The sequence below is a fragment of the Anomaloglossus baeobatrachus genome, chromosome 2 (genome assembly GCF_048569485.1).
Source record: "Anomaloglossus baeobatrachus isolate aAnoBae1 chromosome 2, aAnoBae1.hap1, whole genome shotgun sequence".
NCBI classification, from domain to species: Eukaryota; Metazoa; Chordata; class Amphibia; order Anura; family Aromobatidae; genus Anomaloglossus; species Anomaloglossus baeobatrachus.
This window is the reverse complement of record NC_134354.1, coordinates 682,592,062-682,611,386: the sequence shown is the minus strand read 5'-3', so window position 1 is coordinate 682,611,386 and position 19,325 is coordinate 682,592,062. Positions and strand designations below refer to the sequence as shown.

The 19,325-nt window shown below is 43.1% G+C and overlaps 1 long non-coding RNA gene across 1 annotated transcript; it reads right to left on the bottom strand.

The window, feature by feature from the left end:
* Positions 1–4,105: 4,105 nt before the first annotated feature.
* On the bottom strand, positions 4,106–16,532 carry LOC142292080 (uncharacterized). Its single transcript, XR_012750575.1, has 4 exons — positions 16,306–16,532; positions 6,215–6,326; positions 5,752–5,918; positions 4,106–5,483 (listed from the first exon to the last, which is right to left on the bottom strand). It is a non-coding gene; the product is annotated as an uncharacterized LOC142292080 (long non-coding RNA).
* Positions 16,533–19,325: the final 2,793 nt, after the last annotated feature.

Here is a 19,325-nt window from a genome sequence, read left to right as displayed (position 1 = left end):
TGGGAAAGTCTTCACTGAAAACAGATTTTACCTCAGAATTGAATTTTTTTCCATTAGTGGCCAGCTGACTGATAAGTCATTGCTGCACTATTCGGGTACTTTTAAAGAGGTGAGAAAAGACCCCACAACAACATCCAAATACCTGTAGCCCTCACTTGGCTCAGTTAAGGTCAGTGTTCATGAATCCACCAAAAGAAAGATTGGGCAACATTGCCAACATGGCAGAGTTCCAAGACATGAGGCTCGTCTCAGTTCCAAGACATAAGGCTCGTCTCAGTTTTTCCAGAAAACATCTTGATCCCCAAGACTTTTGTGAGAATACTCTATGGACTGATGAGACAAAAGTGGAACTTTTTGTAAGGTGTATGTCCTATTACATCAGGTGTAGAAGTAACGCTTCAATTCAGAAAAGGAATATCATACCATGAGGAAAATATGGTGGAAGAGTGATGGTCTGGGACTGTTTTGCTGCTTCAGGACCTGAAAGACTTGATGAAAGACTAAATGGAACCATGAATTCAATTGTCTATCAAAAAATCCTGAAGGAAAATGTCCGGACATCTGTTTATGACCTCAAGCTGAAGCGCACTTGGCTTTTTACAACAGGACAATGATCCAAAACACATCAGTAGGTTCACCTCTGAATGGCTAAAGACAACAAAAATTAAGACTTTGGAGTGGCCTAGTCAAGAGTCCTTACCCTAATCCGATTGAGATGCTGTGACATGACCTTAAAAGGCAGTTCAATGTGGCTGAATTACAACAAATCTACAAAGATGAGTGGTCCAAAATTCCTCAAGAGCGTTGTAAGAGACTCATTGCTACGGTAGTTATTGCAAATGCTTGATTGCAGTTGTTGCTGCTAAGGTGGCCTAACCAGTTTAGCAATCACTTTTTCACACAGGGCCCTGTAGGTTAGGATTTCTTTTTCCCTTAATAATAAAGACCTTCATTTATATACATTTTGTGTTCACTTGTGTTATCTTTGTCTAATATTTAAATTTGTTTGGTGATCTAATTATCAGCAGCGATAGAGGAAATAATTAATTCATAACTTTTAAACAATACATTTAAAGAATTGCGCAGTGATGCAATCATAAAAAATTGTGCAAACAAAGAAAAACAAAGAAAACAACATTTATGTCCAAAAGGACCAACTTTGAGCGAACCTGCAACAGACACTGATTAAAAGTTATGTATTAATTATCTCCTCTATCGCTGCTGATAATTAGCTCTAAATCTAGAGGAGTACAGGAACGGTCCTTTATTGTCCGTAACTACTTTTGCTGGTATCTCTTGTTTGGTGATCTGAAGCATATAACTGAGAAACATGGGAATAAGATATCAGGAAGGGGGCAAATCGTTTCACACCACTGTATGTAGCACAAAATCCAGTAGGTGAATAGCATTGGACACTGAAAGGTAATAGATCTGCACTGCAGCGTTTAGCGAGCAGTTTGTTTCTCTGCCTTTGGCTGGAGTCCCACTTGGGTGTGACTCTTGTGAGGGTCACATCACATCACCTGCAATGGTCGCCCGCTCTCCTGACAGGAGCGTGCAGCTGCATACAAATACATGCTGCTGACCCAGTCCTGTCGGAAAAGTGGGCGGCCAGTCCGGGCAATACGATGCAAGTGTGACTCCAGCATTTGTCAGTGTCTCTCCATAGGTTTTAACTAATAACCTGTTACGTCAGTGAGCTGGCAGTCCATCTTGCTGTAACAAAAATATCATCCCCTTTGGGGGGTTGGGGTGGGGGAGAGAATGAGTTCAAAAATCAACGAATAGGGGAGAAGTAACTAATAATAGTAAAAATTGTGCAGATCACATTTTTCAAATGTATTAGTAAAAGCGGTAAACTGCACTTAATCTTATTTCTAATCTACATCTGAGTAAATATGCCATTAGCTGGTAACATAACACTAAATTCATAGCTGGTATACAGCAGAGCCGAGGCGGTATTTGCGACACAATATATTCGCTTCATTGAAAATGAGGTACAACTTTATGTTCTGTAAGGGCACTGAATAACACAACTGTAATTAGGCAAATGTATCAGATGCAACCGCTCATAGCAAAACCTTATTTACTGCAGAAAGAAGCACATTGCCTGGATCTCCATGTGGTACAACTCGTCAAGCTGTCAAAATCTGTCCACTGAGGGCTTTAGAGCAGGAGCTCTGCGACTGCTGGACCATAGTGACCCCGTGTGGTGAGAGTTTTGAACTGCATTAAGGAATTTGAAATTGTGCACAGAATGGAGGGAAAGTAGAGTAATTCTGATCAAATACAAAAATATTCAGATACCACATTATATATACACATACAACCTTGGATTATATTAGTGATATAACAATTACATTATAGTTATCCACTATAGGGCAGGTATGATCATACACGTACAGCTTCACACTATAAAGCCAACAATGTATAAGGGAACTCTGGTATTGCATTACTGCAATAGGAATATACGAAAAAAGAGATATTTAATTTATGTATTCACAAAGGAGGAGAGGAAGGGCACTACCCAGTGGGATCTCCTGGTATACAAAGTTACATGGGAGAAAGAAGAAAGAGTATACCAAAGACGGGATCACCACAATATAAATCAATAAATATTAAATTTTATTAAATTGACAAAAAAAACCCGTGCACAAAACACATGTCTTCACACTAAAAGTTGCTTTGAGACACACAATGACACAAGTTAAAAACATTTAAAAAGCCAAAGGCATAACATGTCCGCCAGGAACAGATTGCATAATCATATACACAATAATACAATTAAGGACACTCCAATTGTTAGTATATACGGCCCGTATCTGGTTTTACAAGAATGTGCTCTACTGCACTGGTGGACACAAGTAGTACAATAATATATAGAACCACCTGGGATTTGCGTAAGTATAATAATCTACAATAATACGTGATTACCAGCATAGAATGAGCTTTTGCATAATCTGCATAGGTAAAAAAGCTAATAAATGATAGCACAGATCGGGTTATGAAATAGAAACACTTGTATTATACACATATAGGACACCTGCACTACGGATACCAAATAATATTGAACAAAAATTTGCTCCAACAACAGGATATATCCCTATCAGTATATGATAATACTGTAAACCCAAAATCTTCTCACAGATACGCTAAAAAGCGCCCGTTTAGATGTAAGATGTTTATAAAGACAGTAAAGTTTCTATCTAGCAATTACATATACCCGTGTTATGCTGTCACAGATAACCAGGGTCCAGGATGCTATACGCCACCAGAGAAATGTAATGCAGTAGAATACCGCAACCAGACTGCGATCAGGCTACAGGCGAGTGCAAAGCCAGACCCACATCCATCAACCCATAAAGTATATAGCGACCATGCTAGTGGGGTGGATTAAGGAGTGACCGAAAAAAGGGGGTTCCTGGCGTCGACACCCCACGCGTATCGCCACGTACCCAGTGGCTTCCTCAGGGGAAAGAAGGCGATACAATATGGCCATGTGTGTCCTTTTTAAAGAAGTATAATTGGTGCTTACCAGCAGCTGCACGATTTCGTATGCTGGAGGTGAAACACCGATGGCGGCCGCCATCTTGCTTGATCACATGACATGGAGAGCGTCCTCCCCTGTCCTTTACTGCGCATGCGCAAATCAAATATCGCTTCCATACACACATAATATGTTTTAGGAGCGGCGCTTCTCCTTATTATCTTATCGCAAAGTACATAACCAAGGTTTTTGTTGTAATTACAATTACAAGCACATCATAGTGCCCTCAATGACCCAGTCCCCACTATGCGCATGCGCTATACAGTTGAAGGGGTAAAGAAAGATGGCGTATTAACCCCTTTGTAGACGAAACATTTTAGGCGCCAGCAAATTCACTGTTATTTGAAAGGGAATTTGGTCAGAGGAACACACGGTAATTTAGACCTAGAAGCTCATCTATTAAGGAGATTATAATCATGTACGACGACGGCAACGCATGTTAGAAAATCAAACAGCGTGTCCACAAATAGATAAACAAAAATGTCATCATCCATAGCCCATAGATTGGAACTGGATGATGCCGACATATAAGATTATATTGTCCTCCACAGGGGGCAAATCATCAGACGACAGACAATATCTTCCATAGGCATAAAGAAAGTGAAGAGCATATAAGGCAAAGCTGGATAAAGCCACATATTAATGCTACAGGATTTTTGAGGAACATAACGCATCCAGTGTAAATAACAAATAAATTTAATGGACCCGGCACAAAGGGCTCATCAAAAATTAGATGGTGACGCGTACCTTCAATATTATAGTTCTTACAGGAAAAAGGTATCAAATATTAGATGGAACTCTTAGGACCAGCATATAAAGATAAGGAGTTAGACATAGACATATATGCCTGCCCCGGTCTACATATGCCAAGCATAATATGTCATGGGTGCCCATAAAATTCGTTAGCTACAATGTCCATACCTAGACATGAGATCATACCCGATTGGTCTACAATAGAAATATTCTTATGTTACTAGAGATCTCACAGTGGTACCTCACACTTATGCCCATAATGGCATTTCCAAAATTACCATGGGGTATACAAGCTCAGTTAAGGCAGCATGTGTATTGAACTACCATGCAGAAATTACATGAGTATAGGAAAGATATCCGATGTTCAATGGATCTAATAGGACAAGCATATAGAGATCCTCAGAAGTTGAATAAAGCCATATATGTCTGCCCTGGTCCACATGTGCCACATATAATGTATCATAAATGCCCATAGATTTTGTTGACTACAGTGTCATTACCCAGGCATAGAATCATATCTCGTTAATCTAAAAATACTCTTATACCAGATATCTAAAGGAAAACCAATCAATGGTAACTCATACTTATGTCCATAATGGCATATCCAAAGATGCCATAGGATGTAAATACTAAATTGGGACAGCATGTTGATCAAACCACCATGCAGGTGTTACATAGGTATAGAGTATAAGATATCACCCAGGAACACAGAGAGAATTAGTCAAATCTCATGTAATTAACCTAGGTAAAATCGACAGAGAGAATTGTCAAAAATACGACTCACTTACAGATATAATACATATATGGACAGTGCGACCAGATGGGATCAGATGAAACCAGAATAGGGACACATAAGGAACCCACTGTCTACCGCATACATGTGGGACAAATACCGTCCCCCATAGGTCCCTACAGACACAGTAAGTAGCGAAAAATAACACTCTGGGTCTTCACCGCGGCCCGGGCGGCATATTAATGTCCAACATATCCTTGTAGTGTAGCATCCGTTCCCACGTTTCTAGAGTGTTTATCAATCCAAGATAAATATAATCTCAGTAGGGTCGAGATGGAATACAGCCACGACATCTCTTGTCAGATAGAGGGAAGTCTTTTATAGTTCTTTAAGATTTCTTGTTCCGTGTCCTCCTCTTATCATCTTCAAAGTTACACCGACCATGATCTTCTAGAAGAAGGTGGAGACAAGCGGGCTTTAATAAAAATTCATCAGATGGTATTATAAAACCCCGTATACAGCAACTCTTCATTAAGACCATGTGGAGCTAAACTATTAAGCATATAGATCCACCTTGACTCTTTTTTGAGCAGCTCCTTAGTAGCATTCCCACCTCTGATGTTCTGTTTGATCGAATCCACAATAAGCACCTTTGCTGTGGCATACCGCCCTTTATGGTGCATAAGAAAATGAGAGGCCACTGAGGTAAGCACCTTACCCTTCTTCCGGTCAGCTTCCGCTGTATTGATATTGGAAAAGTGTTGCTGTATCCTCCTCCTCACTTCCTGCGTGGTTTCTCCAACGTAAATTTTGGGACAATCGCAAACAAGGATGTAGATGGCATTCTTCGTGCGACAGTTATAATAGGCTCCACAGGTGATTTGTCTAGGAAAGATTGGTAAAGAGATGGAATCACCGGCCAGCATATACGGACATACTGTACAAGCCCCACAGGGGAATGTGCCTTTCAGTCTCGTGCCCGTTCCCAAGCTCTGTGTTGGTCTTGAGAAATGACTCTTAGAGAGAATACCTCTCAAGTTTTGGGCCCGTCGTGCTACTAAATTGGGTTTATCTCCAATAAAGGGAGTCAGTTTTTTATCACTCAGGAGTATATCCCAATTTGCTTGTAACAAACCATACAGATCCTGCCATTGATTATGGAAGGGAGTGATGATACTCACTGTAGTCCGTTTGTTTCGTATTTTTGGTTGTAGCAGAGTATGTCTCGTCATTGTCCTGCAGGCCTGTAGAGCCCCGGAGATCACTCGCTTAGGATATCCCCTTGTGCGAAATCTGTTGGTTAAATCAAGAGCGTGTTTTTCAAAATCAGAATTGTCGCTACAGTTTCTTTTTACCCTCATGAATTGACCTTTAGGTATCCCGTTCTTAACATGAATGGGGTGAAAACTGTCGTAATGTAAAAGGCTATTAGTGGCCGTTGGTTTACGATATAGCGTTGTGGCGATATTTCCATCCACCCCCTTAGAGACCCGCAAGTCCAAGAATTCCACCGTCTCCGTGGCTATACTGGAAGTTAGCCGAATGTTAAGAATATTGTCATTCAATGTGGCAATGAAACTCTCACATTCCTCCAGAGACCCTGACCAAAAAAACAGGATGTCGTCTATATATCTGAACCACCGTATTACGTGGGCTTTATAGTGCTCCAGGGTATACACCTGTGTCTCCTCCCACCACCCTAGAAAGATATTAGCATAGGGTGGCGCACAGCATGCCCCCATAGCGGTCCCAGATGTCTGCCGGTAATATTTCCTGTCGAAGACAAAATAATTTTTATCCAATACCAAGTAAAGGAGATCTATAACAAAAGAATCGTGTCTTCGATTACCGGTGGTTCTGCGGTCCAGATAATACGATACTGCTCGTACTCCTGTCTCGTGGTCAATAGAGGTGTACAAAGCTTCTACATCCAGTGTTACCAACAAAACATTCGATGGAACTTTGAGATTAGTGAGCTGTTCAATTAAGTGGGTGGAGTCTCTTACATATGATGGTGAGGATTGCGCCAAGGGCTGAAGATAGAAATCCAGATATATGCAAGGCCTCTCAAATAATCCACCAATCCCTGATACTATTGGTCTGCCCGGAGGTTCTGGGCGACCCTTATGAATTTTGGGCAACATGTAGAAGGTGGGTATAACTGGGGACTTAGTTGTTAGAAAGTTCTTTTCCTTCAAGGAAATTATGCCATGTTCATGGGCCATAGAGAGCAATCCGTCTAGTCTCTTTTTGAAGGCACAGGTGGGGTCGGAAGGCAACACCATATAACACTCGGTATTATTCTGGTTTCATCTGATCCCATCTGGTCGCACTGTCCATATATGTATTATATCTGTAAGTGAGTCGTATTTTTGACAATTCTCTCTGTCGATTTTACCTAGGTTAATTACATGAGATTTGACTAATTCTCTCTGTGTTCCTGGGTGATATCTTATACTCTATACCTATGTAACACCTGCATGGTGGTTTGATCAACATGCTGTCCCAATTTAGTATTTACATCCTATGGCATCTTTGGATATGCCATTATGGACATAAGTATGAGTTACCATTGATTGGTTTTCCTTTAGATATCTGGTATAAGAGTATTTTTAGATTAACGAGATATGATTCTATGCCTGGGTAATGACACTGTAGTCAACAAAATCTATGGGCATTTATGATACATTATATGTGGCACATGTGGACCAGGGCAGACATATATGGCTTTATTCAACTTCTGAGGATCTCTATATGCTTGTCCTATTAGATCCATTGAACATCGGATATCTTTCCTATACTCATGTAATTTCTGCATGGTAGTTCAATACACATGCTGCCTTAACTGAGCTTGTATACCCCATGGTAATTTTGGAAATGCCATTATGGGCATAAGTGTGAGGTACCACTGTGAGATCTCTAGTAACATAAGAATATTTCTATTGTAGACCAATCGGGTATGATCTCATGTCTAGGTATGGACATTGTAGCTAACGAATTTTATGGGCACCCATGACATATTATGCTTGGCATATGTAGACCGGGGCAGGCATATATGTCTATGTCTAACTCCTTATCTTTATATGCTGGTCCTAAGAGTTCCATCTAATATTTGATACCTTTTTCCTGTAAGAACTATAATATTGAAGGTACGCGTCACCATCTAATTTTTGATGAGCCCTTTGTGCCGGGTCCATTAAATTTATTTGTTATTTACACTGGATGCGTTATGTTCCTCAAAAATCCTGTAGCATTAATATGTGGCTTTATCCAGCTTTGCCTTATATGCTCTTCACTTTCTTTATGCCTATGGAAGATATTGTCTGTCGTCTGATGATTTGCCCCCTGTGGAGGACAATATAATCTTATATGTCGGCATCATCCAGTTCCAATCTATGGGCTATGGATGATGACATTTTTGTTTATCTATTTGTGGACACGCTGTTTGATTTTCTAACATGCGTTGCCGTCGTCGTACATGATTATAATCTCCTTAATAGATGAGCTTCTAGGTCTAAATTACCGTGTGTTCCTCTGACCAAATTCCCTTTCAAATAACAGTGAATTTGCTGGCGCCTAAAATGTTTCGTCTACAAAGGGGTTAATACGCCATCTTTCTTTACCCCTTCAACTGTATAGCGCATGCGCATAGTGGGGACTGGGTCATTGAGGGCACTATGATGTGCTTGTAATTGTAATTACAACAAAAACCTTGGTTATGTACTTTGCGATAAGATAATAAGGAGAAGCGCCGCTCCTAAAACATATTATGTGTGTATGGAAGCGATATTTGATTTGCGCATGCGCAGTAAAGGACAGGGGAGGACGCTCTCCATGTCATGTGATCAAGCAAGATGGCGGCCGCCATCGGTGTTTCACCTCCAGCATACGAAATCGTGCAGCTGCTGGTAAGCACCAATTATACTTCTTTAAAAAGGACACACATGGCCATATTGTATCGCCTTCTTTCCCCTGAGGAAGCCACTGGGTACGTGGCGATACGCGTGGGGTGTCGACGCCAGGAACCCCCTTTTTTCGGTCACTCCTTAATCCACCCCACTAGCATGGTCGCTATATACTTTATGGGTTGATGGATGTGGGTCTGGCTTTGCACTCGCCTGTAGCCTGATCGCAGTCTGGTTGCGGTATTCTACTGCATTACATTTCTCTGGTGGCGTATAGCATCCTGGACCCTGGTTATCTGTGACAGCATAACACGGGTATATGTAATTGCTAGATAGAAACTTTACTGTCTTTATAAACATCTTACATCTAAACGGGCGCTTTTTAGCGTATCTGTGAGAAGATTTTGGGTTTACAGTATTATCATATACTGATAGGGATATATCCTGTTGTTGGAGCAAATTTTTGTTCAATATTATTTGGTATCCGTAGTGCAGGTGTCCTATATGTGTATAATACAAGTGTTTCTATTTCATAACCCGATCTGTGCTATCATTTATTAGCTTTTTTACCTATGCAGATTATGCAAAAGCTCATTCTATGCTGGTAATCACGTATTATTGTAGATTATTATACTTACGCAAATCCCAGGTGGTTCTATATATTATTGTACTACTTGTGTCCACCAGTGCAGTAGAGCACATTCTTGTAAAACCAGATACGGGCCGTATATACTAACAATTGGAGTGTCCTTAATTGTATTATTGTGTATATGATTATGCAATCTGTTCCTGGCGGACATGTTATGCCTTTGGCTTTTTAAATGTTTTTAACTTGTGTCATTGTGTGTCTCAAAGCAACTTTTAGTGTGAAGACATGTGTTTTGTGCACGGGTTTTTTTTGTCAATTTAATAAAATTTAATATTTATTGATTTATATTGTGGTGATCCCGTCTTTGGTATACTCTTTCTTCTTTCTCCTTAATTTATGTATTGGCCAATGCAAGTAAGCCCGGTCACCACGGCAAGGTAATCTATGTAAACCGGGAATCTAACTTTGAAATGCCACTCTCTGGGTTAAAAAAAAAGAAGAGTTCCCTTATACATTGTTGGCTTTTTAGTGGGCAACTGTATGCATCTTATAGTTACTATGTTTTATCAGCAAGCACCTCTTCACACTTGTTGGATGTGCAAATCAGTTTTTTTGAAATATTTGTAGTGAATCTCTTTCTGATTGAGCACTCCGCCCTATAACCAGGCTGAGCTCATATCCTTTATAGCTGGAATCCAGCTGCCCAGACATGGAGGTTTGAAACCCAGAGAGATGCATTTCAAAATTAAGTTCCCAGTTTACAGAGATTACCTTGTCGTGCTGACCGGGCTCACATGCATTGGCCAATACATAAACAAATATTTCTTTTTTCATATATTCCAATAGCAGTAATGCAATACCAGAGTTTCCTTATACATTGTTGGCTTTTTAGTGTGCAGCTGTATGTATCTTACAGTTACTATGTTTTTTCAGCTATCACCTATTCACACTTGTTGGATGTGCAGGTCAGTTTTTTTAAATACACAGGGGCGAACATCGGTACAACAATTGTGTATGGGCCCTATGATAGCCATTATAATAAAACTAATATGCGCACGGCTTCTGATAGGCCCATTCTTAACAGCAGTGGTCCGCCTCTCTATATCAACCATGGGGGCCCACCGAGGACTTAGGTACCACCGGGGGATTCCCCGCTGTTTCCCCCAGGCCAGTTATACCCTGGTTTTGAGAGGCCCTCCCTCCCATCTGGGCCCCAATGCAGTTGCACCTGACTCGCCCACCCCAGGGCTTTGGGATACCAGTGTCAGGCCGGACTAGTCCGGGGGTAGTCAGTGGTGGCGGGGCCCGACTCCGTGACCCTAGCGGGGTCAACTAATATGGCAGTTGTGGGGGTGGTAATGTTAATTAAAGTTTGTGGAAGTGTTCGTGAGCGCCACCTGTGGATTGCGGCTATGGAGCCGCCGATGCTGGATGGGACCTGCGGAGCTGATGGATTAGCAGCTGGGATGGTTCTGCTCCCCACAGGTGGAGCAGTACCCCGGGGCAGCCGTTGGTGCCTATTAAAGTCTATGGTGCTTTGTGGATGGTGCAGTGCAGGGCGAAATAAAGGAGGCAACACCAGGGGGTGCAGTTTCAAGGTCTTTTACTCACTGTCAATTGCTGTAGACCACCGGTGGCCCACTGGTGTGCTGGGATCTCCTGTCCGGGACCTCCGCCGATCCCAGGTAGTTCTTAGAGTGAATGCCAGTGCACCCTTGTTTGTGTCTCCTTCCTAGACTGGCTTCAAAGCCTTGACCTTTGTAGATAAACTTGTCTCGGCCTCCACCATAGGTTCTGGTCAAGAAGGTTTGCCTGGATGGAATCTTGCCTTCTTCCCAATGGTTCTACGGTGGGTTGTGGCCCTGGGCGCTTGCAACCACCTTGAGCCTTGGTGTTTACCTTTGGAAATGTCTTTCTTTTCTAGGTTTCTAGGGACTGTCCCTGGATGCAGCCTGATCCCTCCACCCAATGTTCTAGTGGAACAGGCCACGAGCTTGAAAGCCTTTCAGTGGCCCTGGAATCCTTCCTTTTCAGTCTGTGGTGTCACCTGGGCCTAGCAGGGCCCCAGGGTCTCCACCAGGAAGCTTCACTTTCTGTTGCTTTTCTGAGGTATCAACCTCTCTCTCCTTCCAACTCCTCACTCTCCAACTCTCCACGTCTAACTCTCTTCACAAACTCTGTCTTACTCCACTTGAACTTCCTGTATCTGCTCTTTCTTTCTGTTGGCTCCTCCCACTTTCCTTATTGCTAGGCCCCACCCTAAGGGAGAAGAGATGGGTCTTACGGCCCCCCAGCATGCAGCATGGGGGTAGCTGCCACTATCCCCGGTCCCAAATATGCCTAACAATAGGTGTAGTGTGAATTTGCCTGTGAACCGGCGTTTACTCCTGTCCTTACCCAGGATGGGACATCACACCTCTGGCTGAGGTGCAATGTCTCTGTGGCGACGGAAGCCTCAGGGGCGCCACACACCGGCTATATGACCGCAACTGGTGATAGACAACAGAGTGACGGAAAGCACAGAGGGTCCTACACAGGGAGTTATACAATATAATGTCGGCCCTGCATTTCCCCATGACAATTATCACACACCTTTGCCCACCTTGACCATTTTGCGCTCTGCTAAGAAGAGATATACAAAAAGCAGCCGCACTCCTGTCCCTGCCTGTCACATGCATACAGTTTGGAGGTACAAATACAACCTACAATGGCTTCTAGGGTAGACTGGGGAACAAATACCGAAACCATAGGAAACTGCATATTTTTGGTGTAAAACCTTATAAATGGATTGTATGCAGCTGAAGATGACCTGAAGACTATCTTTACAAATTAAAAGCTACAGAGACTGTAACCATTTTACCACAGAGCAGAAATGCTGAATTTATTTCCTATTGAGAGCTTTTGTGCAGAAGCAAAGTAAATGCGATTTCCTAAAATTCACATGCACTGTGCATTTATTCCCTATAGGCACAGGGGTATAAAAAAAGCAATTGCATTGTAAGGTGCAGAATCCCAGCGTTCCTGCACTAAAGAGCCACATTGAAAAATGTTGCATCAAATTTGCACCAAAAGAAAAAAAAAAGCATTATTGTACATAGCAACGTGGCCTTGAGCAGTGGTCCCCGACCTTTCATACTGAGACTCATCCAGATGTGAGAGATGGTCTGTAACCACATTCCGCGATCCTTCCTCCTCATCCGACATTAGAGACACACAGGGCCCGGAATAAAGGCCAGTTCCCATAAAGAGCTTACAGACGATATGCCAACATCAGGAATGCCCTCTTAATTCCTTTTCAGTATTTTTGCATCAAACATATTTACTAGAGATGAGCAGACCCGAGGAAGTTCGTGTTTAGCCAGACTTTAGTTAAAAGTTTGGTTCAGGACCTGAACTTGACCCTTGACCCTAAATCCCATATAAGTCAATGGAGACCAAAAACTTCTGTGCTGTAAAAATGGCCGTAGTAAGGGCTAGGGGCTGCAAAAGAAAGCAAAATGGGGCTACTCCCCTGCAAACATGTGGATATGGAATAAATAAATAAATTTAAAAAAAATAATGGTGTGGGCTTCCACGTATTTTTGATAACCAGTGTAGAAAAAAGACAGCTACAGGCTGCAACCCTCAGCTGTCATCATTACCTTGGCTGGTTATCAAAAAATGGAGGAGATTGCAGTCAATTTTTTAAAAACAAAAATATTTAAATAAATTATATATATTTTATTTAAAAAAACAATTAAAAATAAATTAAATTTAAACTGTGTGGGCTCCTCCCTATTTTTGGTAAGTGGAAAAAGATGAAATCAGATAGCTGGGGGCTGTTATCAGGGTGGGAAGAGCCATGGTTATTTTGCCCTTCCCAGCCAAAAAAATAGGTGCCCACAGACATCACAGAAGTGGCTCATACTAGCGCTTTACCCAGCTCTTCCGACTGCTCTGGTGTGGTGGCATTTAGGTTAATCCTTGTGGGGTTGATGTCAGTTGTGAATTCATAGCTGGCATCAAGCCCAGGGGTTCGTAATAGGTGAGCATCTATCAGACACTCCCATTACTAACACGGCAAGTACAGAGTTAAAAAAAAAAATACAGAGACACAGGAAAAACAAATGTATTTGAATAAAGACTCTCCCACATGCCCTCATTCATTAATGCGTTATTTCAAAATAAATCCTGAAGTTCCAATGTAATCCATAAGTTTCTCAGAATGACACTTCATAGGTCACGGACGGTCAGCAGTGGCCCGGAATTTCTCCCACTCTTGAGAAATTCTATGCCTATTGCTGATAGGCAGTGGCTTATCGAGCCTCGTTCTTTGAACGTCCTCAGAACTAAGTTCCATAGGAATCAATGGACATCATGGGACATTACACTTTGAATTAAGTTGGATCTTCCAGGATTTAATTTGAAGTAATAAATTGTTGAGCTAGGGTGTGTGGGATAGTCGTTATTCAAATAAACTTTTGTTTTTCTTCCCTCTGTGTTTTTTTTCTTTTTAAACTCTTTTATTGCCAGATTAGTAATGGGGGTGTCTGATAGATGCCTACCCATTACTAACCCCTGGGTTTGATGTAGGCTGTCTATTTACACCTGACATCAAACCCATGAGTATTACCTCAGCTGCCACCGCATCAGAGCAATCAGGAAGAGCCGTGCAAAGCAACAGAATTGACACATCTAATGGATGCGCCACTTCTGAAGCAGCTGTGGGCTGCTAATTTGAGGCTGGAAGGGGCCAAATAACCATGGGCTTTCCCAGAGTGATAATACCAGCCCACAGCTGTCTATTTTACCTTGACTAGTTATCGAAAATAGGGCTCAGCCCACGCAATTTTTTATAAATATTTTTTTTATTTAAAGCTTTATAAAAAAAAAAACACGACATGGGACTTTTCTATTTATGATAACCAGCGAATGTAAAGTAGACAGCTGAGGGTTGCAGTCCGTAGCTGTCTGGTTAACAAACATATGTGGGAGGTGGGAGATTACATCATTTTCTTTTTCTTTATTGTTCACAGTAGGGTTCAGTCCTATTAAGCATACAATTCAACAACTTTAACGTATTAACAGTACCCAAACACTGAACTCCGGTGTCCGGTATGAACCCTGAACTTTACAGTTCTCCTTCGGTTATCCCTAATATTCACCAAACTTTTGCATCCAACTTTAAGGGGTACTTTGCACACTACAACATCGCAAGCCGATGGTAGCGATGCCGAGCGCGATAGTCCCCGCCCCTGTGGCAGCTATGATATCTTGTGATAGCTGCCGTAGCGAACATTATCGCTACGGCAGCTTCACATGCACTTACCTGCCCTGCAGCGTCGCTCTGGCCGGCGAACCGCCTCCTTCCTAAGGGGGCGGGTCGTGCGACGTCACAGCGACGTCACACGGCAGGCGACCAATAGAAGCAGGGGGGCGGAGATGAGCGGGACGTAAACATCCCGCCCACCTCCTTCTTTCCTCATTGCAGCTGGGACGCAAGTAAGGCGATGTTCCTCGCTCCTGCGGCTTCACACACAGCGATGTGTGCTGCCGCAGGAACGAGGAACAACATTGTAACATCGGTCCTTCCGAAATTATGGAAATGACCGACGCTACACCGATCATACGATTTCGACGCTTTTGCGCTGGTTAATCGTAGTAAAAAGGATTCACATACTCCGATGTCGACAGCGACGCCGGATGTGCGTCACTTTCGATTTGACACCACCGACATTGCACCTGCGATGTCGTAGTGTGCAAAGTACCCCTAAGCACCATCTAACTGGCATTATCATCACCATATCTTCCTCTAACCAGGATATGAGCATCCAGATTTACTGTTGTGTGGGGGTCTCTCTGCATATCAGTTTGGTAGACCTGGTACAAATGCAGAAAGCTGGCAGACCACTGCAAGCCGCACATCATGGGCTCCGGAGCCACATGCCCTAGATTTTGCAGAGGTATGTAATTTATAGGGCGGGAATTGGTATCACATAACCCAAGGTAATGCACAATATGAAGTCTGCATAGACATACGGTAATTCTGGTTAACTGACCTCAGATCAGAAAACCTGTCCCCATCACTGGGTCTCCTGACCGGAGATACCTGACTCATGGGCATATATCGGCAGTTTGTTCAGGTCAGGAGACCTAATGGTAGGGTCAGGTGTTCCGATAAAGCAGTATCCAACCTTGTTAATTGTTCATAGATATCCATACATGTTTCATGATTTGTAAATGCCTTTTTCAAATGAATAAAATTTGATCTACAAAAAAAAAAAGCAGTGTCCATGGACACTGGAAACAGTCTTGAATTTCTTATTTCCAATACAGGTGCATCTAAGAAAATAGAACTCCCAGCACTAAAGCATGTGCTTATGGGGCGTATACGCAATAGACAGAAAATCTGGAAAATTAAAGTAGCAGGATAGTGAACGGGATGTCTCAGTCTCTTTCACATAATTGCAGCATGAATTGATCGGTGCTGAGGATTTGAAGCCAGTCAATTTAGGATGTGGATGTTGCCACAGATTTTATCCTTCGAAGGGCAAAATCCACAAATGTGCACAGGGTTTCCAAAATATAATCCTGCAGCAGATAACTACAATGAGATCATTCTTTTTTGTATAATAAAAAGTATGAGTTAAAAGAAATTAAATTGTTGACAGGAACAGCGATGACTGCACAGCGCTGGAGAGTAGGTCTGCGCTGAACAGGTTGCAGGTAGCAGCTCCTAATATATATGGCTCAGTACGACAGTATAAAGTGTCACACCCAGCAAAGGAAGACATGTTACCTGTAGGTGGCTCCGTTCTAGGATTGTAAGGAAGCCAATTCCAGGCTCGAGTCTTCAGACGTAACCTCGAATAGGGAACCACTGAGGAGTGAACTCTGGAGCCAATGATAAGATTTAAGCCTTGGTGCCTTCCCTGTGGATTCTGACGTATTCCTTCACGGTTCTGTGTCACAAGCTCCGAGAATCTTCCCAGGATCTCCCGCCTGCTGTTATTCCTCCTTAGCAAATGTGTGCAAGCACTTGATATCCAGGGGGGTCAGAGGCTATTTGGAGAATTTTTGGTCCCAGCTGACATGGCAGTTGTGAGAGCAAAGTTGTATGAGAGAAGCAACTCTGGGCTATGCATTTGGATAGAGACTGCCTTTGGCTGTTTAAGCATATTCCTCAACAACTTTCGCTGACACTTGTAAAAGTATCTGTGTCTCAGCGAGCAGGTTCCAGCAGAGGCCTCCCTAGTGTGAAGCGGAAGGCAGCCGGCTGCTAATAAGCGGCACTTTTAAACAACTAATTGAAAGCATTTACAGGATTAACTGTTGCTGGATTGCTATTATTAATGATCGCCTCGGGTTTCTTACTTACCTGAATGTACAAAATATTCTTGAATGTGACCTTGTTGAAGATCTCTTTAACCATCAAGGGTGACTTGGCTTTGTTTGTACACCAAACCGTAAAAGTAACAAAAAGGCAGCCCTAAAAATAATAATGGGTGAAAATATCACAGCGTTCCTGATCATTTACACAGACTGACCGGTGGTCCGATAAGACACCGACTGATAAACTTTTATTTAAATTGGCGGTTGTTTTATAGTCTATTTGGTCTCCCTGTGGAAACAAACTATGCTCACTAAGTGATTTGTAATAGAACGCTTAAAGGCCCCGTCTCACACAATGAGATCGCTAACGAGATCGTTGCTGAGTCAGTTTCTGTGATGCAGCAACGATCTCGTCAGCGATCTCATTCTGTGTGACACCTACCAGCGATCAGGCCCCTGCTGTGAGATCGCTAGTCGTTGCTGAATTGATAGGACCATTTTCTTCAAAGGCGATGTCCTGCTGGGCAGGACGCATTGCTGTGTTTAACACCTACCAACGACCTCTCAACATGGTCCCAACACCCACCGAGATCGTTATACAGGTCGCTGATCATTACTGTGTCGTTGGTAAGGTCTGACTGTGTGACATCTCGCCAGCGACCTCCCAGCGACTTACCAGCGATCCTTATCAGGTCGTATCGTTGTCGGGATTGCTGTTAAGTCGTGTGTGATGACCCCTTTAGTGCGCATAATCCAAAGTGGTTTTTGGCAGTGTTTACACAGGGCAATGTACTGCTGAGCATAATCTTTTTGTGTTGCACAGAAGATCATTTCACCCTATAAATGAATGTTTTCCTCGTCAGATTAACACTACAAGAGTATCATGAAACGTGTTTTTAAGAACATTTGTTCAGAAATCTTTAAAGAGGTTGTCCACTACTTTAACATGGAATTATCTATCCTTAGGATAGATCATCATTGTCTGATCTGCCGGGGTAGACACTTGTGTAAAACAGGGTGGCAGGAAATGCTGTAGTCATGGTCAGTGTGTCGTGCAACCCCCTGGCCCTGGTCCAGGCAGATTGAGGGCCCAGTAGACATTTGGAGTTCGTCAACTTACTTGCCAACAGGGGATACTTCGGTTCTTCTGTAGGGGTGTAAGGCTTAAGCCCACCCCTGCAGAAGTATCCGGCAGACGGATGGTCTATGCATAGTGTGTTATGTGTATGTAAACTGTGTAAAATGTAAGTGTAATGTATAATGTGCATGTAAATTGTATAAAAAGCCACCAGGTGGCAGTGTTGTAGCATGGCTGTCCTGGCACCTGGATGGGCAGGGAGAGAGAAATGGGAGGAGAGTAGGTTAGATATAAAAGAGAGAGACAGGAAGTAGGAAGGAAGATGGGACTAAAAAGATGTAGAAAGGATGTTCCTGGACCCAAAGGGTCACCCCTGCGGCACGCAGATTCTGGAATGGAGTGTGGAACCGCGCCCCCCATGGAGAGAGATTTAGCCTTGCAGTCGGGCGCTTAACCACGGTGCCTGCTGGCCATAACAGAAGAAGACCCTCACCCCCTGGATAAGGTCAGTGCGCCCTCCTGGAGAGAATGGAGGGTATGGCTGGATGGCCTGTCACCTAGGGGAGATCTCTGCAGTGAAGCGGACCCCGGGTGACTGATAAAGAGGAGTGAGAGAAAGGAAGGGCCTTAGACTGGATACAGAGTGCCCTGGTGCCAGATGGCTGCAAAGGTGTCGAGTGGCGAGGAGGAGTGCCAGAAATAAAGTTGATCTGTTTATAAAAAGCACTTAGACTGGACTTTATTATCTGAAGTGAAAGCATATATGTCGCCTGCGACTGTAGCGGAGTCTGTCCTGTGAGTGGTCTGGTGACGGGGAGGTGAGGGGTTAACAGCAGGTTGTGCTGTGACCTCTTGTTCCCCGAGCTGCCACGACTACACCTGATGCCTGCCCCGTGCCTACCACCATACTTCTATTCTCTAGTTCAGGTTCAAACAAGGAGATGACAACAATCAGGGTTTCTTTTCTATAACTCAACTGTACTGGTTCTTTGGCAGCGTTTTCTCATACAGTTTTATAGTCACTTCAAAGCCTTCCTCTCTACTTCTTCCTTTATCTGTTCCTTTCAGTCTGTTCCTTCTTCCTCTGTGCACTCCTGCACTATACTGAGCTTCTTCCCTTTTGGCTGCGTTCTCTTACCAGCAGACTAGTCTAACCCTGTCCATTGCTTAAGGTCCGAGCTCTGCTCTGTCTCATGTTCTGTGGGTCCAGCATACCCCTATGTTGCCCAGCAGGCCGCCAACAACGGACCCACTCGTAGAGGAATCTGTCCGATCCTGGTACCACACACACCCTGCTCCTCAAGCAGCCATCTTCTTCTCCCTGAACATTCCCGTTGTCCCAGGGACTTAGTTCCCAAGCTCCTCCCAGGGGCTAAACCTTTCCTTAACCCCTGGTGTACTTGCCGTGA